The sequence below is a fragment of the Hyla sarda genome, unplaced genomic scaffold, assembly GCF_029499605.1.
Source record: "Hyla sarda isolate aHylSar1 unplaced genomic scaffold, aHylSar1.hap1 scaffold_1765, whole genome shotgun sequence".
Classification (NCBI taxonomy): Eukaryota; Metazoa; Chordata; class Amphibia; order Anura; family Hylidae; genus Hyla; species Hyla sarda.
In genome coordinates this window covers 45669-70842 of record NW_026608409.1, presented here as the reverse complement: position 1 = coordinate 70842, position 25174 = coordinate 45669, and the positions used below count along the sequence as shown (strand labels likewise).

Genomic DNA, 25174 nt, shown 5'->3' with positions numbered 1-25174 from the left:
CTGCTGCTGCTTCTGCTGCTTCTGCTTCTGCTTGTGTCTGGCCCCTGTTGGAGCGTCCAGGCACAGGACTTCTGCTGCTGCTGACTAAATGGCCTCCTTAATTGGATCATTTGAGTAGCCAGCACACCTGTGCAGGTAGGGCATGACATGATAGGCAGCTGCCTTGATAGCGGGTGGGTGCTGAATGTTCCTAATTGACAAAATAAGATTAATGCTTATGAAGAAATATAAAATCTCATCCCTTCCCCAATATCGCGCCACACCCCTACCCCTTAATTCCCTGGTTGAACGTGATGGACATATGTCTTTTTTCGACCGTACTAACTATGTAACTATGTAACATAACATGGGGGGGGGGGGGGGGGGGTCTCCTGGCTGTTCACACAGGTGTGTCATTGCTGTACATTGACCATGCATTGCTTCTGTGGTATTGCAAAGGCAAAGACAAATGCTTCCAGCCATCCATTGCACTAATGGATTGGTCATCAGCTGGCTGTCTATGTCCCGCATCAATATAGACCAAAGTACAGAGGGTTAGGCTATGCTATTGTGCACCTACCTGATGCATCAGAAGGTGCGAGGCCCTTGCTAAATTCTGTGCACAGACTTTGAGATCTATGCTTTAGACTGTATCTAAACCTGCTCCAACATGGACTGACATTCTGGCCTACTTTCAGCCGATGCGACTTGTCTGTCGCTGAACAGTCGCTTTTTATGTATTCAGCACCTATGTATAATGTTGTAAAAATGCTCTAGAAGCTAAAGTCGCAGAAATGTCACACATATTTGGCCTGCAACTTTCTGTGCGACAAATTCAGACAGGAAAAATCAGTATAAATCCTTAGAAAATTATCCCCCAGTGTCTCCATCTGCTGGCGGTATTGAATAAGCATTGCTGCACTGATGGGGTATGCATTAGACGAAAAAAAAGAAGAAAAAGAAGAATAATACGCCCAGAAAAGAGGCGAAAAGGAGAAAAACGTAAAAAAACGTGAAAAAAAAGTAAGAGGAAGAGAAGGGAAAAAAAGGTGGAAATGGGTTTAAAAGTGATTTCGGCGGAGAAATATATATATATATATATATATATATATATATATATATATATATATGCGCACACACACACATATATATAAACGTATTCTCCGTTGAGATATTGCAGCCGCTGCTGTGTCCAGGCCCAGGAGCCTTAGCACTGTGCTGTGATGTCACTCAATACCACTGACATCACTAGGTGTAAACAACATCTCTCCTTTGCTGTGTATGTGACTATGGAGCTGTTTGGTGATGTCGTCTATTACGGCCTTCATAGAAGCAACAGGAGATTGTTGCATCCATCTTGAACCCTCAGAACTACAGTGCTATGATGTCACTCACTTCCACAGGCCTTGCAGAGTGTAAACAACAACAACCCAGCTTTGTTGTGTATGTAACCAAAGGGATTTGTGATGTCACCTAGAACCTTCACAGCAGCGACAGCTTTATGAGGAGCATCAGCACTGCTCTGCCTGAGCAGAACCATCACCGCCATAGGTTGTCAAATAACCCGGATTTAACCCACACAGGTAAGTCCAATGGGGTGCAGGCATGTCCTCTATGCTTACAGCTTCCCGTGGGTGTTGGTTTGATACCGTTTGGGGACAGCCAAGGAGGCATCTGCAGGCAACAAAGGTAGGTGTGTGCTTGTGTGTGTGTTTCCTATGCAGATCCTAAGCCCAGTGTCACATGCAAGTAGGAGGAGTAAGAAGGGTTCCTGGCAAATCCGGGTTATGGATTGCATTTAAAAAGGCCCCGTGGGAGTGCAATGGGCCCCTGTCTTGCTGCTTAGCAATAATGGTATGGGTTTAGGTTCTGCTGTGTGTACTGGTGGTTGACTGCCCCCCAGCCCAGAGTGTGCATGGAAAATTGTCTGGCAGCCTCCCTGACAGCAAGCAGTGATAGTGCCCATGAAGGGGACCTTGTTGGGCCCGCCCCTTTCACGGTTATCGCTTCTCGGCCTTTTGGCTAAGATCAAGTGTAGTATCTGTTCTTATCAGTTTAATATCTGATACGTCCCCTATCTGGGGACCATATATTAAATGGATTTTTGAGAACGGGGGCCGATTTCGAAGCTTGCTTCCGTCGCCCTATGCATTGACCCGATATGGCAGTATCTTCGGGTACAGTGCACCACCCCCTTACAGGGTTAAAAAGAAAGATTCCTACTTTCATTGCTACCTGCTTGCTGGCTAGCCAGCTAGCCAGCCCTGTGGGCCTTGCTGCTGCTGCAGCCAAAAAACAAAAGGTGGTGCTGCTGCTGCTTCTGCTGCTTCTGCTTCTGCTTGTGTCTGGCCCCTGTTGGAGCGTCCAGGCACAGGACTTCTGCTGCTGCTGACTAAATGGCCTCCTTAATTGGATCATTTGAGTAGCCAGCACACCTGTGCAGGTAGGGCATGACATGATAGGCAGCTGCCTTGATAGCGGGTGGGTGCTGAATGTTCCTAATTGACAAAATAAGATTAATGCTTATGAAGAAATATAAAATCTCATCCCTTCCCCAATATCGCGCCACACCCCTACCCCTTAATTCCCTGGTTGAACGTGATGGACATATGTCTTTTTTCGACCGTACTAACTATGTAACTATGTAACATAACATGGGGGGGGGGTCTCCTGGCTGTTCACACAGGTGTGTCATTGCTGTACATTGACCATGCATTGCTTCTGTGGTATTGCAAAGGCAAAGACAAATGCTTCCAGCCATCCATTGCACTAATGGATTGGTCATCAGCTGGCTGTCTATGTCCCGCATCAATATAGACCAAAGTACAGAGGGTTAGGCTATGCTATTGTGCACCTACCTGATGCATCAGAAGGTGCGAGGCCCTTGCTAAATTCTGTGCACAGACTTTGAGATCTATGCTTTAGACTGTATCTAAACCTGCTCCAACATGGACTGACATTCTGGCCTACTTTCAGCCGATGCGACTTGTCTGTCGCTGAACAGTCGCTTTTTATGTATTCAGCACCTATGTATAATGTTGTAAAAATGCTCTAGAAGCTAAAGTCGCAGAAATGTCACACATATTTGGCCTGCAACTTTCTGTGCGACAAATTCAGACAGGAAAAATCAGTATAAATCCTTAGAAAATTATCCCCCAGTGTCTCCATCTGCTGGCGGTATTGAATAAGCATTGCTGCACTGATGGGGTATGCATTAGACGAAAAAAAAGAAGAAAAAGAAGAATAATACGCCCAGAAAAGAGGCGAAAAGGAGAAAAACGTAAAAAAACGTGAAAAAAAAGTAAGAGGAAGAGAAGGGAAAAAAAGGTGGAAATGGGTTTAAAAGTGATTTCGGCGGAGAAATATATATATATATATATATATATATATATATATATATGCGCACACACACACATAGATATAAACGTATTCTCCGTTGAGATATTGCAGCCGCTGCTGTGTCCAGGCCCAGGAGCCTTAGCACTGTGCTGTGATGTCACTCAATACCACTGACATCACTAGGTGTAAACAACATCTCTCCTTTGCTGTGTATGTGACTATGGAGCTGTTTGGTGATGTCGTCTATTACGGCCTTCATAGAAGCAACAGGAGATTGTTGCATCCATCTTGAACCCTCAGAACTACAGTGCTATGATGTCACTCACTTCCACAGGCCTTGCAGAGTGTAAACAACAACAACCCAGCTTTGTTGTGTATGTAACCAAAGGGATTTGTGATGTCACCTAGAACCTTCACAGCAGCGACAGCTTTATGAGGAGCATCAGCACTGCTCTGCCTGAGCAGAACCATCACCGCCATAGGTTGTCAAATAACCCGGATTTAACCCACACAGGTAAGTCCAATGGGGTGCAGGCATGTCCTCTATGCTTACAGCTTCCCGTGGGTGTTCGTTTGATACCGTTTGGGGACAGCCAAGGAGGCATCTGCAGGCAACAAAGGTAGGTGTGTGCTTGTGTGTGTGTTTCCTATGCAGATCCTAAGCCCAGTGTCACATGCAAGTAGGAGGAGTAAGAAGGGTTCCTGGCAAATCCGGGTTATGGATTGCATTTAAAAAGGCCCCGTGGGAGTGCAATGGGCCCCTGTCTTGCTGCTTAGCAATAATGGTATGGGTTTAGGTTCTGCTGTGTGTACTGGTGGTTGACTGCCCCCCAGCCCAGAGTGTGCATGGAAAATTGTCTGGCAGCCTCCCTGACAGCAAGCAGTGATAGTGCCCATGAAGGGGACCTTGTTGGGCCCGCCCCTTTCACGGTTATCGCTTCTCGGCCTTTTGGCTAAGATCAAGTGTAGTATCTGTTCTTATCAGTTTAATATCTGATACGTCCCCTATCTGGGGACCATATATTAAATGGATTTTTGAGAACGGGGGCCGATTTCGAAGCTTGCTTCCGTCGCCCTATGCATTGACCCGATATGGCAGTATCTTCGGGTACAGTGCACCACCCCCTTACAGGGTTAAAAAGAAAGATTCCTACTTTCATTGCTACCTGCTTGCTGGCTAGCCAGCTAGCCAGCCCTGTGGGCCTTGCTGCTGCTGCAGCCAAAAAACAAAAGGTGGTGCTGCTGCTGCTTCTGCTGCTTCTGCTTGTGTCTGGCCCCTGTTGGAGCGTCCAGGCACAGGACTTCTGCTGCTGCTGACTAAATGGCCTCCTTAATTGGATCATTTGAGTAGCCAGCGCACCTGTGCAGGTAGGGCATGACATGATAGGCAGCTGCCTTGATAGCGGGTGGGTGCTGAATGTTCCTAATTGACAAAATAAGATTAATGCTTATGAAGAAATATAAAATCTCATCCCTTCCCCAATATCGCGCCACACCCCTACCCCTTAATTCCCTGGTTGAACGTGATGGACATATGTCTTTTTTCGACCGTACTAACTATGTAACTATGTAACATAACATGGGGGGGGGGGTCTCCTGGCTGTTCACACAGGTGTGTCATTGCTGTACATTGACCATGCATTGCTTCTGTGGTATTGCAAAGGCAAAGACAAATGCTTCCAGCCATCCATTGCACTAATGGATTGGTCATCAGCTGGCTGTCTATGTCCCGCATCAATATAGACCAAAGTACAGAGGGTTAGGCTATGCTATTGTGCACCTACCTGATGCATCAGAAGGTGCGAGGCCCTTGCTAAATTCTGTGCACAGACTTTGAGATCTATGCTTTAGACTGTATCTAAACCTGCTCCAACATGGACTGACATTCTGGCCTACTTTCAGCCGATGCGACTTGTCTGTCGCTGAACAGTCGCTTTTTATGTATTCAGCACCTATGTATAATGTTGTAAAAATGCTCTAGAAGCTAAAGTCGCAGAAATGTCACACATATTTGGCCTGCAACTTTCTGTGCGACAAATTCAGACAGGAAAAATCAGTATAAATCCTTAGAAAATTATCCCCCAGTGTCTCCATCTGCTGGCGGTATTGAATAAGCATTGCTGCACTGATGGGGTATGCATTAGACGAAAAAAAAGAAGAAAAAGAAGAATAATACGCCCAGAAAAGAGGCGAAAAGGAGAAAAACGTAAAAAAACGTGAAAAAAAAGTAAGAGGAAGAGAAGGGAAAAAAAGGTGGAAATGGGTTTAAAAGTGATTTCGGCGGAGAAATATATATATATATATATATATATATATATATATATATGCGCACACACACACATAGATATAAACGTATTCTCCGTTGAGATATTGCAGCCGCTGCTGTGTCCAGGCCCAGGAGCCTTAGCACTGTGCTGTGATGTCACTCAATACCACTGACATCACTAGGTGTAAACAACATCTCTCCTTTGCTGTGTATGTGACTATGGAGCTGTTTGGTGATGTCGTCTATTACGGCCTTCATAGAAGCAACAGGAGATTGTTGCATCCATCTTGAACCCTCAGAACTACAGTGCTATGATGTCACTCACTTCCACAGGCCTTGCAGAGTGTAAACAACAACAACCCAGCTTTGTTGTGTATGTAACCAAAGGGATTTGTGATGTCACCTAGAACCTTCACAGCAGCGACAGCTTTATGAGGAGCATCAGCACTGCTCTGCCTGAGCAGAACCATCACCGCCATAGGTTGTCAAATAACCCGGATTTAACCCACACAGGTAAGTCCAATGGGGTGCAGGCATGTCCTCTATGCTTACAGCTTCCCGTGGGTGTTGGTTTGATACCGTTTGGGGACAGCCAAGGAGGCATCTGCAGGCAACAAAGGTAGGTGTGTGCTTGTGTGTGTGTTTCCTATGCAGATCCTAAGCCCAGTGTCACATGCAAGTAGGAGGAGTAAGAAGGGTTCCTGGCAAATCCGGGTTATGGATTGCATTTAAAAAGGCCCCGTGGGAGTGCAATGGGCCCCTGTCTTGCTGCTTAGCAATAATGGTATGGGTTTAGGTTCTGCTGTGTGTACTGGTGGTTGACTGCCCCCCAGCCCAGAGTGTGCATGGAAAATTGTCTGGCAGCCTCCCTGACAGCAAGCAGTGATAGTGCCCATGAAGGGGACCTTGTTGGGCCCGCCCCTTTCACGGTTATCGCTTCTCGGCCTTTTGGCTAAGATCAAGTGTAGTATCTGTTCTTATCAGTTTAATATCTGATATGTCCCCTATCTGGGGACCATATATTAAATGGATTTTTGAGAACGGGGGCCGATTTCGAAGCTTGCTTCCGTCGCCCTATGCATTGACCCGATATGGCAGTATCTTCAGGTACAGTGCACCACCCCCTTACAGGGTTAAAAAGAAAGATTCCTACTTTCATTGCTACCTGCTTGCTGGCTAGCCAGCTAGCCAGCCCTGTGGGCCTTGCTGCTGCTGCAGCCAAAAAACAAAAGGTGGTGCTGCTACTGCTTCTGCTGCTTCTGCTTCTGCTTGTGTCTGGCCCCTGTTGGAGCGTCCAGGCACAGGACTTCTGCTGCTGCTGACTAAATGGCCTCCTTAATTGGATCATTTGAGTAGCCAGCACACCTGTGCAGGTAGGGCATGACATGATAGGCAGCTGCCTTGATAGCGGGTGGGTGCTGAATGTTCCTAATTGACAAAATAAGATTAATGCTTATGAAGAAATATAAAATCTCATCCCTTCCCCAATATCGCGCCACACCCCTACCCCTTAATTCCCTGGTTGAACGTGATGGACATATGTCTTTTTTCGACCGTACTAACTATGTAACTATGTAACATAACATGGGGGGGGGGGGGGGGGTCTCCTGGCTGTTCACACAGGTGTGTCATTGCTGTACATTGACCATGCATTGCTTCTGTGGTATTGCAAAGGCAAAGACAAATGCTTCCAGCCATCCATTGCACTAATGGATTGGTCATCAGCTGGCTGTCTATGTCCCGCATCAATATAGACCAAAGTACAGAGGGTTAGGCTATGCTATTGTGCACCTACCTGATGCATCAGAAGGTGCGAGGCCCTTGCTAAATTCTGTGCACAGACTTTGAGATCTATGCTTTAGACTGTATCTAAACCTGCTCCAACATGGACTGACATTCTGGCCTACTTTCAGCCGATGCGACTTGTCTGTCGCTGAACAGTCGCTTTTTATGTATTCAGCACCTATGTATAATGTTGTAAAAATGCTCTAGAAGCTAAAGTCGCAGAAATGTCACACATATTTGGCCTGCAACTTTCTGTGCGACAAATTCAGACAGGAAAAATCAGTATAAATCCTTAGAAAATTATCCCCCAGTGTCTCCATCTGCTGGCGGTATTGAATAAGCATTGCTGCACTGATGGGGTATGCATTAGACGAAAAAAAAGAAGAAAAAGAAGAATAATACGCCCAGAAAAGAGGCGAAAAGGAGAAAAACGTAAAAAAACGTGAAAAAAAAGTAAGAGGAAGAGAAGGGAAAAAAAGGTGGAAATGGGTTTAAAAGTGATTTCGGCGGAGAAATATATATATATATATATATATATATATATATATATATATATATATATATATATGCGCACACACACACATAGATATAAACGTATTCTCCGTTGAGATATTGCAGCCGCTGCTGTGTCCAGGCCCAGGAGCCTTAGCACTGTGCTGTGATGTCACTCAATACCACTGACATCACTAGGTGTAAACAACATCTCTCCTTTGCTGTGTATGTGACTATGGAGCTGTTTGGTGATGTCGTCTATTACGGCCTTCATAGAAGCAACAGGAGATTGTTGCATCCATCTTGAACCCTCAGAACTACAGTGCTATGATGTCACTCACTTCCACAGGCCTTGCAGAGTGTAAACAACAACAACCCAGCTTTGTTGTGTATGTAACCAAAGGGATTTGTGATGTCACCTAGAACCTTCACAGCAGCGACAGCTTTATGAGGAGCATCAGCACTGCTCTGCCTGAGCAGAACCATCACCGCCATAGGTTGTCAAATAACCCGGATTTAACCCACACAGGTAAGTCCAATGGGGTGCAGGCATGTCCTCTATGCTTACAGCTTCCCGTGGGTGTTGGTTTGATACCGTTTGGGGACAGCCAAGGAGGCATCTGCAGGCAACAAAGGTAGGTGTGTGCTTGTGTGTGTGTTTCCTATGCAGATCCTAAGCCCAGTGTCACATGCAAGTAGGAGGAGTAAGAAGGGTTCCTGGCAAATCCGGGTTATGGATTGCATTTAAAAAGGCCCCGTGGGAGTGCAATGGGCCCCTGTCTTGCTGCTTAGCAATAATGGTATGGGTTTAGGTTCTGCTGTGTGTACTGGTGGTTGACTGCCCCCCAGCCCAGAGTGTGCATGGAAAATTGTCTGGCAGCCTCCCTGACAGCAAGCAGTGATAGTGCCCATGAAGGGGACCTTGTTGGGCCCGCCCCTTTCACGGTTATCGCTTCTCGGCCTTTTGGCTAAGATCAAGTGTAGTATCTGTTCTTATCAGTTTAATATCTGATACGTCCCCTATCTGGGGACCATATATTAAATGGATTTTTGAGAACGGGGGCCGATTTCGAAGCTTGCTTCCGTCGCCCTATGCATTGACCCGATATGGCAGTATCTTCGGGTACAGTGCACCACCCCCTTACAGGGTTAAAAAGAAAGATTCCTACTTTCATTGCTACCTGCTTGCTGGCTAGCCAGCTAGCCAGCCCTGTGGGCCTTGCTGCTGCTGCAGCCAAAAAACAAAAGGTGGTGCTGCTGCTGCTTCTGCTGCTTCTGCTTCTGCTTGTGTCTGGCCCCTGTTGGAGCGTCCAGGCACAGGACTTCTGCTGCTGCTGACTAAATGGCCTCCTTAATTGGATCATTTGAGTAGCCAGCACACCTGTGCAGGTAGGGCATGACATGATAGGCAGCTGCCTTGATAGCGGGTGGGTGCTGAATGTTCCTAATTGACAAAATAAGATTAATGCTTATGAAGAAATATAAAATCTCATCCCTTCCCCAATATCGCGCCACACCCCTACCCCTTAATTCCCTGGTTGAACGTGATGGACATATGTCTTTTTTCGACCGTACTAACTATGTAACTATGTAACATAACATGGGGGGGGGGGGGGTCTCCTGGCTGTTCACACAGGTGTGTCATTGCTGTACATTGACCATGCATTGCTTCTGTGGTATTGCAAAGGCAAAGACAAATGCTTCCAGCCATCCATTGCACTAATGGATTGGTCATCAGCTGGCTGTCTATGTCCCGCATCAATATAGACCAAAGTACAGAGGGTTAGGCTATGCTATTGTGCACCTACCTGATGCATCAGAAGGTGCGAGGCCCTTGCTAAATTCTGTGCACAGACTTTGAGATCTATGCTTTAGACTGTATCTAAACCTGCTCCAACATGGACTGACATTCTGGCCTACTTTCAGCCGATGCGACTTGTCTGTCGCTGAACAGTCGCTTTTTATGTATTCAGCACCTATGTATAATGTTGTAAAAATGCTCTAGAAGCTAAAGTCGCAGAAATGTCACACATATTTGGCCTGCAACTTTCTGTGCGACAAATTCAGACAGGAAAAATCAGTATAAATCCTTAGAAAATTATCCCCCAGTGTCTCCATCTGCTGGCGGTATTGAATAAGCATTGCTGCACTGATGGGGTATGCATTAGACGAAAAAAAAGAAGAAAAAGAAGAATAATACGCCCAGAAAAGAGGCGAAAAGGAGAAAAACGTAAAAAAACGTGAAAAAAAAGTAAGAGGAAGAGAAGGGAAAAAAAGGTGGAAATGGGTTTAAAAGTGATTTCGGCGGAGAAATATATATATATATATATATATATATATATATATATATATATATGCGCACACACACACATAGATATAAACGTATTCTCCGTTGAGATATTGCAGCCGCTGCTGTGTCCAGGCCCAGGAGCCTTAGCACTGTGCTGTGATGTCACTCAATACCACTGACATCACTAGGTGTAAACAACATCTCTCCTTTGCTGTGTATGTGACTATGGAGCTGTTTGGTGATGTCGTCTATTACGGCCTTCATAGAAGCAACAGGAGATTGTTGCATCCATCTTGAACCCTCAGAACTACAGTGCTATGATGTCACTCACTTCCACAGGCCTTGCAGAGTGTAAACAACAACAACCCAGCTTTGTTGTGTATGTAACCAAAGGGATTTGTGATGTCACCTAGAACCTTCACAGCAGCGACAGCTTTATGAGGAGCATCAGCACTGCTCTGCCTGAGCAGAACCATCACCGCCATAGGTTGTCAAATAACCCGGATTTAACCCACACAGGTAAGTCCAATGGGGTGCAGGCATGTCCTCTATGCTTACAGCTTCCCGTGGGTGTTGGTTTGATACCGTTTGGGGACAGCCAAGGAGGCATCTGCAGGCAACAAAGGTAGGTGTGTGCTTGTGTGTGTGTTTCCTATGCAGATCCTAAGCCCAGTGTCACATGCAAGTAGGAGGAGTAAGAAGGGTTCCTGGCAAATCCGGGTTATGGATTGCATTTAAAAAGGCCCCGTGGGAGTGCAATGGGCCCCTGTCTTGCTGCTTAGCAATAATGGTATGGGTTTAGGTTCTGCTGTGTGTACTGGTGGTTGACTGCCCCCCAGCCCAGAGTGTGCATGGAAAATTGTCTGGCAGCCTCCCTGACAGCAAGCAGTGATAGTGCCCATGAAGGGGACCTTGTTGGGCCCGCCCCTTTCACGGTTATCGCTTCTCGGCCTTTTGGCTAAGATCAAGTGTAGTATCTGTTCTTATCAGTTTAATATCTGATACGTCCCCTATCTGGGGACCATATATTAAATGGATTTTTGAGAACGGGGGCCGATTTCGAAGCTTGCTTCTGTCGCCCTATGCATTGACCCGATATGGCAGTATCTTCGGGTACAGTGCACCACCCCCTTACAGGGTTAAAAAGAAAGATTCCTACTTTCATTGCTACCTGCTTGCTGGCTAGCCAGCTAGCCAGCCCTGTGGGCCTTGCTGCTGCTGCAGCCAAAAAACAAAAGGTGGTGCTGCTGCTGCTTCTGCTGCTTCTGCTTCTGCTTGTGTCTGGCCCCTGTTGGAGCGTCCAGGCACAGGACTTCTGCTGCTGCTGACTAAATGGCCTCCTTAATTGGATCATTTGAGTAGCCAGCACACCTGTGCAGGTAGGGCATGACATGATAGGCAGCTGCCTTGATAGCGGGTGGGTGCTGAATGTTCCTAATTGACAAAATAAGATTAATGCTTATGAAGAAATATAAAATCTCATCCCTTCCCCAATATCGCGCCACACCCCTACCCCTTAATTCCCTGGTTGAACGTGATGGACATATGTCTTTTTTCGACCGTACTAACTATGTAACTATGTAACATAACATGGGGGGGGGGGGGGGGGGTCTCCTGGCTGTTCACACAGGTGTGTCATTGCTGTACATTGACCATGCATTGCTTCTGTGGTATTGCAAAGGCAAAGACAAATGCTTCCAGCCATCCATTGCACTAATGGATTGGTCATCAGCTGGCTGTCTATGTCCCGCATCAATATAGACCAAAGTACAGAGGGTTAGGCTATGCTATTGTGCACCTACCTGATGCATCAGAAGGTGCGAGGCCCTTGCTAAATTCTGTGCACAGACTTTGAGATCTATGCTTTAGACTGTATCTAAACCTGCTCCAACATGGACTGACATTCTGGCCTACTTTCAGCCGATGCGACTTGTCTGTCGCTGAACAGTCGCTTTTTATGTATTCAGCACCTATGTATAATGTTGTAAAAATGCTCTAGAAGCTAAAGTCGCAGAAATGTCACACATATTTGGCCTGCAACTTTCTGTGCGACAAATTCAGACAGGAAAAATCAGTATAAATCCTTAGAAAATTATCCCCCAGTGTCTCCATCTGCTGGCGGTATTGAATAAGCATTGCTGCACTGATGGGGTATGCATTAGACGAAAAAAAAGAAGAAAAAGAAGAATAATACGCCCAGAAAAGAGGCGAAAAGGAGAAAAACGTAAAAAAACGTGAAAAAAAAGTAAGAGGAAGAGAAGGGAAAAAAAGGTGGAAATGGGTTTAAAAGTGATTTCGGCGGAGATATATATATATATATATATATATATATATATATATATATATATGCGCACACACACACATAGATATAAACGTATTCTCCGTTGAGATATTGCAGCCGCTGCTGTGTCCAGGCCCAGGAGCCTTAGCACTGTGCTGTGATGTCACTCAATACCACTGACATCACTAGGTGTAAACAACATCTCTCCTTTGCTGTGTATGTGACTATGGAGCTGTTTGGTGATGTCGTCTATTACGGCCTTCATAGAAGCAACAGGAGATTGTTGCATCCATCTTGAACCCTCAGAACTACAGTGCTATGATGTCACTCACTTCCACAGGCCTTGCAGAGTGTAAACAACAACAACCCAGCTTTGTTGTGTATGTAACCAAAGGGATTTGTGATGTCACCTAGAACCTTCACAGCAGCGACAGCTTTATGAGGAGCATCAGCACTGCTCTGCCTGAGCAGAACCATCACCGCCATAGGTTGTCAAATAACCCGGATTTAACCCACACAGGTAAGTCCAATGGGGTGCAGGCATGTCCTCTATGCTTACAGCTTCCCGTGGGTGTTGGTTTGATACCGTTTGGGGACAGCCAAGGAGGCATCTGCAGGCAACAAAGGTAGGTGTGTGCTTGTGTGTGTGTTTCCTATGCAGATCCTAAGCCCAGTGTCACATGCAAGTAGGAGGAGTAAGAAGGGTTCCTGGCAAATCCGGGTTATGGATTGCATTTAAAAAGGCCCCGTGGGAGTGCAATGGGCCCCTGTCTTGCTGCTTAGCAATAATGGTATGGGTTTAGGTTCTGCTGTGTGTACTGGTGGTTGACTGCCCCCCAGCCCAGAGTGTGCATGGAAAATTGTCTGGCAGCCTCCCTGACAGCAAGCAGTGATAGTGCCCATGAAGGGGACCTTGTTGGGCCCGCCCCTTTCACGGTTATCGCTTCTCGGCCTTTTGGCTAAGATCAAGTGTAGTATCTGTTCTTATCAGTTTAATATCTGATACGTCCCCTATCTGGGGACCATATATTAAATGGATTTTTGAGAACGGGGGCCGATTTCGAAGCTTGCTTCCGTCGCCCTATGCATTGACCCGATATGGCAGTATCTTCGGGTACAGTGCACCACCCCCTTACAGGGTTAAAAAGAAAGATTCCTACTTTCATTGCTACCTGCTTGCTGGCTAGCCAGCTAGCCAGCCCTGTGGGCCTTGCTGCTGCTGCAGCCAAAAAACAAAAGGTGGTGCTGCTGCTGCTTCTGCTGCTTCTGCTTCTGCTTGTGTCTGGCCCCTGTTGGAGCGTCCAGGCACAGGACTTCTGCTGCTGCTGACTAAATGGCCTCCTTAATTGGATCATTTGAGTAGCCAGCACACCTGTGCAGGTAGGGCATGACATGATAGGCAGCTGCCTTGATAGCGGGTGGGTGCTGAATGTTCCTAATTGACAAAATAAGATTAATGCTTATGAAGAAATATAAAATCTCATCCCTTCCCCAATATCGCGCCACACCCCTACCCCTTAATTCCCTGGTTGAACGTGATGGACATATGTCTTTTTTCGACCGTACTAACTATGTAACTATGTAACATAACATGGGGGGGGGGGTCTCCTGGCTGTTCACACAGGTGTGTCATTGCTGTACATTGACCATGCATTGCTTCTGTGGTATTGCAAAGGCAAAGACAAATGCTTCCAGCCATCCATTGCACTAATGGATTGGTCATCAGCTGGCTGTCTATGTCCCGCATCAATATAGACCAAAGTACAGAGGGTTAGGCTATGCTATTGTGCACCTACCTGATGCATCAGAAGGTGCGAGGCCCTTGCTAAATTCTGTGCACAGACTTTGAGATCTATGCTTTAGACTGTATCTAAACCTGCTCCAACATGGACTGACATTCTGGCCTACTTTCAGCCGATGCGACTTGTCTGTCGCTGAACAGTCGCTTTTTATGTATTCAGCACCTATGTATAATGTTGTAAAAATGCTCTAGAAGCTAAAGTCGCAGAAATGTCACACATATTTGGCCTGCAACTTTCTGTGCGACAAATTCAGACAGGAAAAATCAGTATAAATCCTTAGAAAATTATCCCCCAGTGTCTCCATCTGCTGGCGGTATTGAATAAGCATTGCTGCACTGATGGGGTATGCATTAGACGAAAAAAAAGAAGAAAAAGAAGAATAATACGCCCAGAAAAGAGGCGAAAAGGAGAAAAACGTAAAAAAATGTGAAAAAAAAGTAAGAGGAAGAGAAGGGAAAAAAAGGTGGAAATGGGTTTAAAAGTGATTTCGGCGGAGAAATATATATATATATATATATATATATATATATATATATATGCGCACACACACACATAGATATAAACGTATTCTCCGTTGAGATATTGCAGCCGCTGCTGTGTCCAGGCCCAGGAGCCTTAGCACTGTGCTGTGATGTCACTCAATACCACTGACATCACTAGGTGTAAACAACATCTCTCCTTTGCTGTGTATGTGACTATGGAGCTGTTTGGTGATGTCGTCTATTACGGCCTTCATAGAAGCAACAGGAGATTGTTGCATCCATCTTGAACCCTCAGAACTACAGTGCTATGATGTCACTCACTTCCACAGGCCTTGCAGAGTGTAAACAACAACAACCCAGCTTTGTTGTGTATGTAACCAAAGGGATTTGTGATGTCACCTAGAACCTTCACAGCAGCGACAGCTTTATGAGGAGCATCAGCACTGCTCTGCCTGAGCAGAACCATCACCGCCATAGGTTGTCAAATAACCCGGATTTAACCCACACAGGTAAGTCCAATGGGGTGCAGGCATGTCCTCTATGCTTACAGCTTCCCGTGGGTGTTGGTTTGATACCGTTTGGGGACAGCCAAGGAGGCATCTGCAGGCAACAAAGGTAGGTGTGTGCTTGTGTGTGTGTTTCCTATGCAGATCCTAAGCCCAGTGTCACATGCAAGTAGGAGGAGTAAGAAGGGTTCCTGGCAAATCCGGGTTATGGATTGCATTTAAAAAGGCCCCGTGGGAGTGCAATGGGCCCCTGTCTTGCTGCTTAGCAATAATGGTATGGGTTTAGGTTCTGCTGTGTGTACTGGTGGTTGACTGCCCCCCAGCCCAGAGTGTGCATGGAAAATTGTCTGGCAGCCTCCCTGACAGCAAGCAGTGATAGTGCCCATGAAGGGGACCTTGTTGGGCCCGCCCCTTTCACGGTTATCGCTTCTCGGCCTTTTGGCTAAGATCAAGTGTAGTATCTGTTCTTATCAGTTTAATATCTGATACGTCCCCTATCTGGGGACCATATATTAAATGGATTTTTGAGAACGGGGGCCGATTTCGAAGCTTGCTTCCGTCGCCCTATGCATTGACCCGATATGGCAGTATCTTCGGGTACAGTGCACCACCCCCTTACAGGGTTAAAAAGAAAGATTCCTACTTTCATTGCTACCTGCTTGCTGGCTAGCCAGCTAGCCAGCCCTGTGGGCCTTGCTGCTGCTGCAGCCAAAAAACAAAAGGTGGTGCTGCTGCTGCTTCTGCTGCTTCTGCTTCTGCTTGTGTCTGGCCCCTGTTGGAGCGTCCAGGCACAGGACTTCTGCTGCTGCTGACTAAATGGCCTCCTTAATTGGATCATTTGAGTAGCCAGCACACCTGTGCAGGTAGGGCATGACATGATAGGCAGCTGCCTTGATAGCGGGTGGGTGCTGAATGTTCCTAATTGACAAAATAAGATTAATGCTTATGAAGAAATATAAAATCTCATCCCTTCCCCAATATCGCGCCACACCCCTACCCCTTAATTCCCTGGTTGAACGTGATGGACATATGTCTTTTTTCGACCGTACTAACTATGTAACTATGTAACATAACATGGGGGGGGGGGGGGGTCTCCTGGCTGTTCACACAGGTGTGTCATTGCTGTACATTGACCATGCATTGCTTCTGTGGTATTGCAAAGGCAAAGACAAATGCTTCCAGCCATCCATTGCACTAATGGATTGGTCATCAGCTGGCTGTCTATGTCCCGCATCAATATAGACCAAAGTACAGAGGGTTAGGCTATGCTATTGTGCACCTACCTGATGCATCAGAAGGTGCGAGGCCCTTGCTAAATTCTGTGCACAGACTTTGAGATCTATGCTTTAGACTGTATCTAAACCTGCTCCAACATGGACTGACATTCTGGCCTACTTTCAGCCGATGCGACTTGTCTGTCGCTGAACAGTCGCTTTTTATGTATTCAGCACCTATGTATAATGTTGTAAAAATGCTCTAGAAGCTAAAGTCGCAGAAATGTCACACATATTTGGCCTGCAACTTTCTGTGCGACAAATTCAGACAGGAAAAATCAGTATAAATCCTTAGAAAATTATCCCCCAGTGTCTCCATCTGCTGGCGGTATTGAATAAGCATTGCTGCACTGATGGGGTATGCATTAGACGAAAAAAAAGAAGAAAAAGAAGAATAATACGCCCAGAAAAGAGGCGAAAAGGAGAAAAACGTAAAAAAACGTGAAAAAAAAGTAAGAGGAAGAGAAGGGAAAAAAAGGTGGAAATGGGTTTAAAAGTGATTTCGGCGGAGATATATATATATATATATATATATATATATATATATATATATATATATATGCGCACACACACACATAGATATAAACGTATTCTCCGTTGAGATATTGCAGCCGCTGCTGTGTCCAGGCCCAGGAGCCTTAGCACTGTGCTGTGATGTCACTCAATACCACTGACATCACTAGGTGTAAACAACATCTCTCCTTTGCTGTGTATGTGACTATGGAGCTGTTTGGTGATGTCGTCTATTACGGTCTTCATAGAAGCAACAGGAGATTGTTGCATCCATCTTGAACCCTCAGAACTACAGTGCTATGATGTCACTCACTTCCACAGGCCTTGCAGAGTGTAAACAACAACAACCCAGCTTTGTTGTGTATGTAACCAAAGGGATTTGTGATGTCACCTAGAACCTTCACAGCAGCGACAGCTTTATGAGGAGCATCAGCACTGCTCTGCCTGAGCAGAACCATCACCGCCATAGGTTGTCAAATAACCCGGATTTAACCCACACAGGTAAGTCCAATGGGGTGCAGGCATGTCCTCTATGCTTACAGCTTCCCGTGGGTGTTGGTTTGATACCGTTTGGGGACAGCCAAGGAGGCATCTGCAGGCAACAAAGGTAGGTGTGTGCTTGTGTGTGTGTTTCCTATGCAGATCCTAAGCCCAGTGTCACATGCAAGTAGGAGGAGTAAGAAGGGTTCCTGGCAAATCCGGGTTATGGATTGCATTTAAAAAGGCCCCGTGGGAGTGCAATGGGCCCCTGTCTTGCTGCTTAGCAATAATGGTATGGGTTTAGGTTCTGCTGTGTGTACTGGTGGTTGACTGCCCCCCAGCCCAGAGTGTGCATGGAAAATTGTCTGGCAGCCTCCCTGACAGCAAGCAGTGATAGTGCCCATGAAGGGGACCTTGTTGGGCCCGCCCCTTTCACGGTTATCGCTTCTCGGCCTTTTGGCTAAGATCTTGTATCTTGTCAAGGGGCTCTGAGTTCGTCGAACCTTCGGCCTTGAGGCATCGGCGGTTTTTTAGCCGTCTTAAGCCTCATGCTGCTATAGGAGGAGGACTTACAAAGAACGGGAAGGCGATCCCCCATGGCGACCCTTAGGTTTGCTGCGCATACTGAAACTCGGATTAAGAACACCTTCCGTATTGAAGTGGATGAGGAGAAAAAGGAGAAGATGACTTTGGAATTTTTTGTCAAGAGAATTATGCTGGATTTATTGCACATTCAGAGAGAAGATGTGTTTTGCCTAAAAGACCCAGGTAAAGGACTTTTCATTCTTACCTTGACTTCCGCATCTGCATGTGACCATATGTTTGAGAAAGTTCGGGAGCTTGCCAATGAGGAGGATATGAAAGGACTTGTTTTCATTGCTCTATATTCTAATGGCGATGTTCCACTGGTGGTTACTATGCACGATCCATACGTGGATATAAGAGACATTGTCTTATTTTTAAACCAATATTGTGCGGAAGTCAAATACTCTCATAAAATAATGAATGCAATGGACTTTTGGACTGGAAAGCATAAGTTTGCTGTTAAGTTCAGAGAAGATGTGAGAGGAATTGGAGGTCTGTGTCGCCCACCTGCAAATTTTTTAATTGGGCGTAAACGTGGCTATTTATTCTACCCTGGGATGCCGTATTATTGCAGGAAATGCCATGAATATGGTCATACACAAGAATCTTGCAAAGAGGAAGTGGTTATTTGCAAAAGATGTGGCCAAAAAGGCCACACCACTTTGGACTGTCAAAATGAGATTCTGTGTAATGTGTGTAAGCAGAAAGGACACGCTTTTAAGGATTGTCCTCAACGCTCCTGGGCCAATATTGTGGCTACGTCGGCTGGTCCCTCGATGAGGAAGAGCTCCATGGATGCTGTGCCTGTGCCTAAGACCCACACCCTGAAAGTGATGCCTGAGTCTTCTGCTACCGGAATTCCTGTGATACCTGCTGTGGCTCATGTCTCCAAAAGCATTGTGTCCCCGGGGAAGGTCGTGGGACCTGAGACAGAAGTGAGGGGTTCTCCTCTCATGGAAGTTGAGGGTCCTGGACCGCCCAGAAGGGATACAGAGGAGATGGATGTAGAAGAACGGCGAAAGAGGAAAAGCAGAGACCGGAAAGAGGAAAAGGGCCTTAACATCAAAAGGAGTGGTCGAGTTAGTGCGGACGAGGGGAACGTGGAGATTGTCTGCCAAAAGGTTATAACAGCATCCGACCCTGTTAATATTGAGGAATTTGTGTCACCACCTACAGATTGGGGTTCTTTGTCTGAGGATAATGAATGACCCAGGAGCTACCAAGTGTTAATATCTCCTCCTTCAATGTGAGGAGTTTGAAGAGCCCAGAGAGGAGGGCTGCTTTATTTTCTTTCTTGTCTTCTTTGCCTACAGACATTTTATTTTTACAGGAATGTGCCATTGATTATGATATCAATTATTCATCTTTGAGATCTGAATGGACTCTTGGCCCGTCTGTGTGGTCAGGGGATAATGAGAGGAAAGTGACTGGTGTTGGCATACTGTTCAAGAGCAGTGAGTATAAAGTTACCTCCTTCACAGACATTGTACCCGGTAGAGCCCTGCTCGTTCATATTATTTATAATGACATGAATATGAGACTTTTAAATGTATATGCCTCTCCAGATAAGGATGAAAGATCTGATTTATTAGAGAAAATTCAGTTTTATTTACCGGGTTCATCCCCGCTTATCATCGCTGGTGATTTTAATTGTATAATGGCAGGAGAGGAGCGGGCTGGAGGATCTGAACAAAGGAAAGATAAGACTGGAAAACAACTAAAGGATTTTATAGTTGATTTTAATTTAAAAGATTTGTGGAGAACCTCTTTCCCTAATGACCCTGGGTATACCTGGGGGAATAGCCTTTATATGTCAAGGATTGATTATATTTTTGCTTCTGGATTTGCATTTTATGGGAATATGCAATTGACTTCTACCTTTTTTTCAGATCATAAGATTTTATCTGCTACATGTAAGTTTGATGGGGTTTGCAGAGCCAAAGGAGTCTGGCGTCTGAATGTCTCTTTGCTTGAAGATGAAGAAATTAAATGTAATTTTATCTATCTTTTTAAAAAATTGCAGAACTCAAGGACTAATTTTAATTCTCTTTTAGCATGGTGGGAATTCTGCAAGGTAAAATTTAAAGAGTATTTTATTAAGATGGGTGTTAAAAAAACAAAAGAGAAATTGAAATGGTATAGAGATCTTAACACAAAACTACAAACCTATTATCAACTCAAAGAGCTGGGTGTATATGTAGACGATCTGATTTTAAGTGTTAAAAGTGATATTCAGAAGGCTATAACTAACAAAGGGAAAGAAATAATTTTTAACTCCAAAGTTGAATGTAAAGAGAAGGATGAAAAGTGTACAAGATTCTTTTTTAAAAAGGTAATGGAAACAAAAAAGTTAATGATTAACATTGAGGATGAAACTACTAATGTAGGAATGTTATCCAAAGCTAAATCCTTTTATCAAGATCTGTTTAATGAGAAACCCATTGATATATCTGCTGCTAATTTTCTCCTAAGCACTTTAGATTGTGGTTTAAGTAAGGAGGACCAAGATGCACTTTGCACAGAAGTAAGATGCCAAGAATTAGAAATTGCTGCTAAAAGTTTATCCACAGGTAAAACACCAGGTTCTGATGGACTTCCTGTAGAGTTTTATAAAACCTTTTGGGAAATTTTTAAAGATGATTTGCTTAATATTTTTAAGGAGGCTTTTAATTCTGATGTTCTACCTTTATCTTGGAGGAGTGGTATAGTGTCTCTGATCCCCAAAAAGGGGGATAGGAACAGCTTAGAAAATTGGAGACCAATTACGCTTCTTAATGTTGATTATAAGATTATGTCAAAAATTTTTGTTAACAGAATGAAGCCATTTTTGCACAAGGTCATCCATGTGGATCAGGTATGTGGTGTCCCAGGAAGGAGTGTAGCTGAACCTTTAAATGCTATTAGGGACGTCATATGGTATCAGCAAGAGCGGAATCAAAATATAGCCATTCTATCTCTAGATTTTCATAAAGCGTTCGATAGAGTATCACATTGTTTTTTATGGATGGTTTTACAACGCATGGGTTTTCCTAACATACTTATTAAGCAAATTGCTCTCTTATATAAAGGTTCTTTTAGCAGGATTTTAATAAATGGTTTCCTTACAGATTTTATTAATTTATCATCAGGGGTAAAGCAAGGCTGCCCTCTGTCTCCTATACTGTTTATATGTGCAATAGAACCTCTGTTAAACTTAATAAGGAATGATAAAATAATAAAAGGAGTGCCAGTTCCTGGAGGTAATAATGCCACCCTTAAAGTGTGTGGCTATATGGATGATATTAATGTTTTTTGTGAAAGTTCCTTCTCTTTACAAAGAGTTGTTGATGTTACTGATTTCTTTTGTAAAGCTTCTGCTTTTAAACTTAATTTATCTAAATGTGACTGTTTTTATATAGGTAAATGGGAAAACGTGCAAATACCAAACCTAAAATTACAGTCAGGAAAAATAAAAATCCTTGGAGTCATCTTTGATAAAAATAACAATGGTGAGGAAAGTTGGCTAATGGTAAAAGAAAAGGTAAAGAAGAAAGTAGACTTTTGGTCCCTTAGGAAATTATCTTTAAAAGGTAAAATTTTGGTGATTAAGGCTATGCTAATACCCATTATGCTCTATTTAAATATGATTTATCCTCCTAATGAACTTATGTCTAGGCAACTTCAGAGGATTCTCTTTGAGTTTCTATGGAGTTCTAAAGCAGAAAAATTAAAAAGAGATATTATGTATAAGTCACAAAAAAATGGAGGAAAACAGGTTCCCTGTATTAGAAAATTTTTATACTTAAGGTTTTTTAGTTGGTGTTTTAGGGGACTTTTTATGAAAAGTGTATGGTCCTGTTTTTTAAAGTACTCTGCGGGACATATTTTTAGAAGAAGAAAATGGGTGTTTTTATCATTATCTTCTCCTGTACTTTTAACTCCGCCTAAACATTATGCCATCTTAGAAAAAATTATACGTATGTATAACCTTAAAGACTTTGACTTGTTAACCTTGAGGGATGCTCGCAAGATAGAAGTACAGTTAAATTTGCAAGAAGAAATATGTATGGTCTCTAATTTTTCTTATAATAGGTGTGTACAAATATGGAAAAAGGTAAACGAGCCATATCTTTTTAATGAGCACAAGGATTTAGCATGGATGATTATCCATGAGTGTCTTCCGGTAAGATTTTTCCAATATAGAAGAGGTCTAAATGCTGTATGTGTCTGTCCCCGGGAAAATTGCACTATAGATGAAACTGTTTTGCACCTTTTCTGGAATTGTTATTTTGCACAAAAGGTTTTTAGACTAATTGGTTCTTTATTGAAATTCCTAACAGGTCTAAAAGTTTTAAATCATGAAGTTGTTTTATATGGCAAAAGTGATGGAGTTACGAAAGAAAAAGAGAGAATTTTGTGGATTTTTATCAACTGTACAAAAAATGTATTATGGAAAGTTCGTAATATCCTTGTCTTCAAAAGAGATTTTATTTGTGAAAAAGAATGTTTGAAGATGATATACAGTGAAGTTTACTTGTACTATTTAATTGATAAAAAGAGATTTGGGCAGAAAAAAGCATTAGCTATGTGGAATTTACATTTATGGAAAACAGTATTTGAAGTATTGTAAAAATTTTCTTGTGATGTATTTAAGTTTTTGAGTTTTTTCAATAAAAATGTAAAAAAATCTGTTCTTATCAGTTTAATATCTGATACGTCCCCTATCTGGGGACCATATATTAAATGGATTTTTGAGAACGGGGGCCGATTTCGAAGCTTGCTTCCGTCGCCCTATGCATTGACCCGATATGGCAGTATCTTCGGGTACAGTGCACCACCCCCTTACAGGGTTAAAAAGAAAGATTCCTACTTTCATTGCTACCTGCTTGCTGGCTAGCCAGCTAGCCAGCCCTGTGGGCCTTGCTGCTGCTGCAGCCAAAAAACAAAAGGTGGTGCTGCTGCTGCTTCTGCTGCTTCTGCTTCTGCTTGTGTCTGGCCCCTGTTGGAGCGTCCAGGCACAGGACTTCTGCTGCTGCTGACTAAATGGCCTCCTTAATTGGATCATTTGAGTAGCCAGCACACCTGTGCAGGTAGGGCATGACATGATAGGCAGCTGCCTTGATAGCGGGTGGGTGCTGAATGTTCCTAATTGACAAAATAAGATTAATGCTTATGAAGAAATATAAAATCTCATCCCTTCCCCAATATCGCGCCACACCCCTACCCCTTAATTCCCTGGTTGAACGTGATGGACATATGTCTTTTTTCGACCGTACTAACTATGTAACTATGTAACATAACATGGGGGGGGGGGGTCTCCTGGCTGTTCACACAGGTGTGTCATTGCTGTACATTGACCATGCATTGCTTCTGTGGTATTGCAAAGGCAAAGACAAATGCTTCCAGCCATCCATTGCACTAATGGATTGGTCATCAGCTGGCTGTCTATGTCCCGCATCAATATAGACCAAAGTACAGAGGGTTAGGCTATGCTATTGTGCACCTACCTGATGCATCAGAAGGTGCGAGGCCCTTGCTAAATTCTGTGCACAGACTTTGAGATCTATGCTTTAGACTGTATCTAAACCTGCTCCAACATGGACTGACATTCTGGCCTACTTTCAGCCGATGCGACTTGTCTGTCGCTGAACAGTCGCTTTTTATGTATTCAGCACCTATGTATAATGTTGTAAAAATGCTCTAGAAGCTAAAGTCGCAGAAATGTCACACATATTTGGCCTGCAACTTTCTGTGCGACAAATTCAGACAGGAAAAATCAGTATAAATCCTTAGAAAATTATCCCCCAGTGTCTCCATCTGCTGGCGGTATTGAATAAGCATTGCTGCACTGATGGGGTATGCATTAGACGAAAAAAAAGAAGAAAAAGAAGAATAATACGCCCAGAAAAGAGGCGAAAAGGAGAAAAACGTAAAAAAACGTGAAAAAAAAGTAAGAGGAAGAGAAGGGAAAAAAAGGTGGAAATGGGTTTAAAAGTGATTTCGGCGGAGAATATATATATATATATATATATATATATATATATATATATATATATATGCGCACACACACACATAGATATAAACGTATTCTCCGTTGAGATATTGCAGCCGCTGCTGTGTCCAGGCCCAGGAGCCTTAGCACTGTGCTGTGATGTCACTCAATACCACTGACATCACTAGGTGTAAACAACATCTCTCCTTTGCTGTGTATGTGACTATGGAGCTGTTTGGTGATGTCGTCTATTACGGCCTTCATAGAAGCAACAGGAGATTGTTGCATCCATCTTGAACCCTCAGAACTACAGTGCTATGATGTCACTCACTTCCACAGGCCTTGCAGAGTGTAAACAACAACAACCCAGCTTTGTTGTGTATGTAACCAAAGGGATTTGTGATGTCACCTAGAACCTTCACAGCAGCGACAGCTTTATGAGGAGCATCAGCACTGCTCTGCCTGAGCAGAACCATCACCGCCATAGGTTGTCAAATAACCCGGATTTAACCCACACAGGTAAGTCCAATGGGGTGCAGGCATGTCCTCTATGCTTACAGCTTCCCGTGGGTGTTGGTTTGATACCGTTTGGGGACAGCCAAGGAGGCATCTGCAGGCAACAAAGGTAGGTGTGTGCTTGTGTGTGTGTTTCCTATGCAGATCCTAAGCCCAGTGTCACATGCAAGTAGGAGGAGTAAGAAGGGTTCCTGGCAAATCCGGGTTATGGATTGCATTTAAAAAGGCCCCGTGGGAGTGCAATGGGCCCCTGTCTTGCTGCTTAGCAATAATGGTATGGGTTTAGGTTCTGCTGTGTGTACTGGTGGTTGACTGCCCCCCAGCCCAGAGTGTGCATGGAAAATTGTCTGGCAGCCTCCCTGACAGCAAGCAGTGATAGTGCCCATGAAGGGGACCTTGTTGGGCCCGCCCCTTTCACGGTTATCGCTTCTCGGCCTTTTGGCTAAGATCAAGTGTAGTATCTGTTCTTATCAGTTTAATATCTGATACGTCCCCTATCTGGGGACCATATATTAAATGGATTTTTGAGAACGGGGGCCGATTTCGAAGCTTGCTTCCGTCGCCCTATGCATTGACCCGATATGGCAGTATCTTCGGGTACAGTGCACCACCC

General features: G+C 44.3%; 9 non-coding genes across 9 annotated transcripts; all 9 read left to right on the top strand.

Annotated features, from left to right (window-relative positions):
• Positions 1 to 1981: 1981 nt before the first annotated feature.
• On the top strand, positions 1982 to 2172 carry LOC130313447 (U2 spliceosomal RNA). The gene has a single exon (XR_008861369.1). It is a non-coding gene; the product is annotated as a U2 spliceosomal RNA (small nuclear RNA).
• A 2079-nt stretch (positions 2173 to 4251) lies between these two features.
• LOC130313446 (U2 spliceosomal RNA) lies at positions 4252 to 4442 on the top strand. Its single transcript, XR_008861368.1, has one exon. It is a non-coding gene; the product is annotated as a U2 spliceosomal RNA (small nuclear RNA).
• Positions 4443 to 6516: 2074 nt separating this feature from the next.
• LOC130313448 (U2 spliceosomal RNA) lies at positions 6517 to 6707 on the top strand. The gene has a single exon (XR_008861370.1). It is a non-coding gene; the product is annotated as a U2 spliceosomal RNA (small nuclear RNA).
• Positions 6708 to 8809: 2102 nt separating this feature from the next.
• Positions 8810 to 9000, top strand: LOC130313445 (U2 spliceosomal RNA). The gene has a single exon (XR_008861367.1). It is a non-coding gene; the product is annotated as a U2 spliceosomal RNA (small nuclear RNA).
• A 2089-nt stretch (positions 9001 to 11089) lies between these two features.
• On the top strand, positions 11090 to 11280 carry LOC130313437 (U2 spliceosomal RNA). Its single transcript, XR_008861361.1, has one exon. It is a non-coding gene; the product is annotated as a U2 spliceosomal RNA (small nuclear RNA).
• Positions 11281 to 13371: 2091 nt separating this feature from the next.
• LOC130313443 (U2 spliceosomal RNA) lies at positions 13372 to 13562 on the top strand. Its single transcript, XR_008861366.1, has one exon. It is a non-coding gene; the product is annotated as a U2 spliceosomal RNA (small nuclear RNA).
• Positions 13563 to 15644: 2082 nt separating this feature from the next.
• Positions 15645 to 15835, top strand: LOC130313442 (U2 spliceosomal RNA). The gene has a single exon (XR_008861365.1). It is a non-coding gene; the product is annotated as a U2 spliceosomal RNA (small nuclear RNA).
• A 6865-nt stretch (positions 15836 to 22700) lies between these two features.
• On the top strand, positions 22701 to 22893 carry LOC130313449 (U2 spliceosomal RNA). Its single transcript, XR_008861371.1, has one exon. It is a non-coding gene; the product is annotated as a U2 spliceosomal RNA (small nuclear RNA).
• A 2090-nt stretch (positions 22894 to 24983) lies between these two features.
• LOC130313441 (U2 spliceosomal RNA) lies at positions 24984 to 25174 on the top strand. Its single transcript, XR_008861364.1, has one exon. It is a non-coding gene; the product is annotated as a U2 spliceosomal RNA (small nuclear RNA).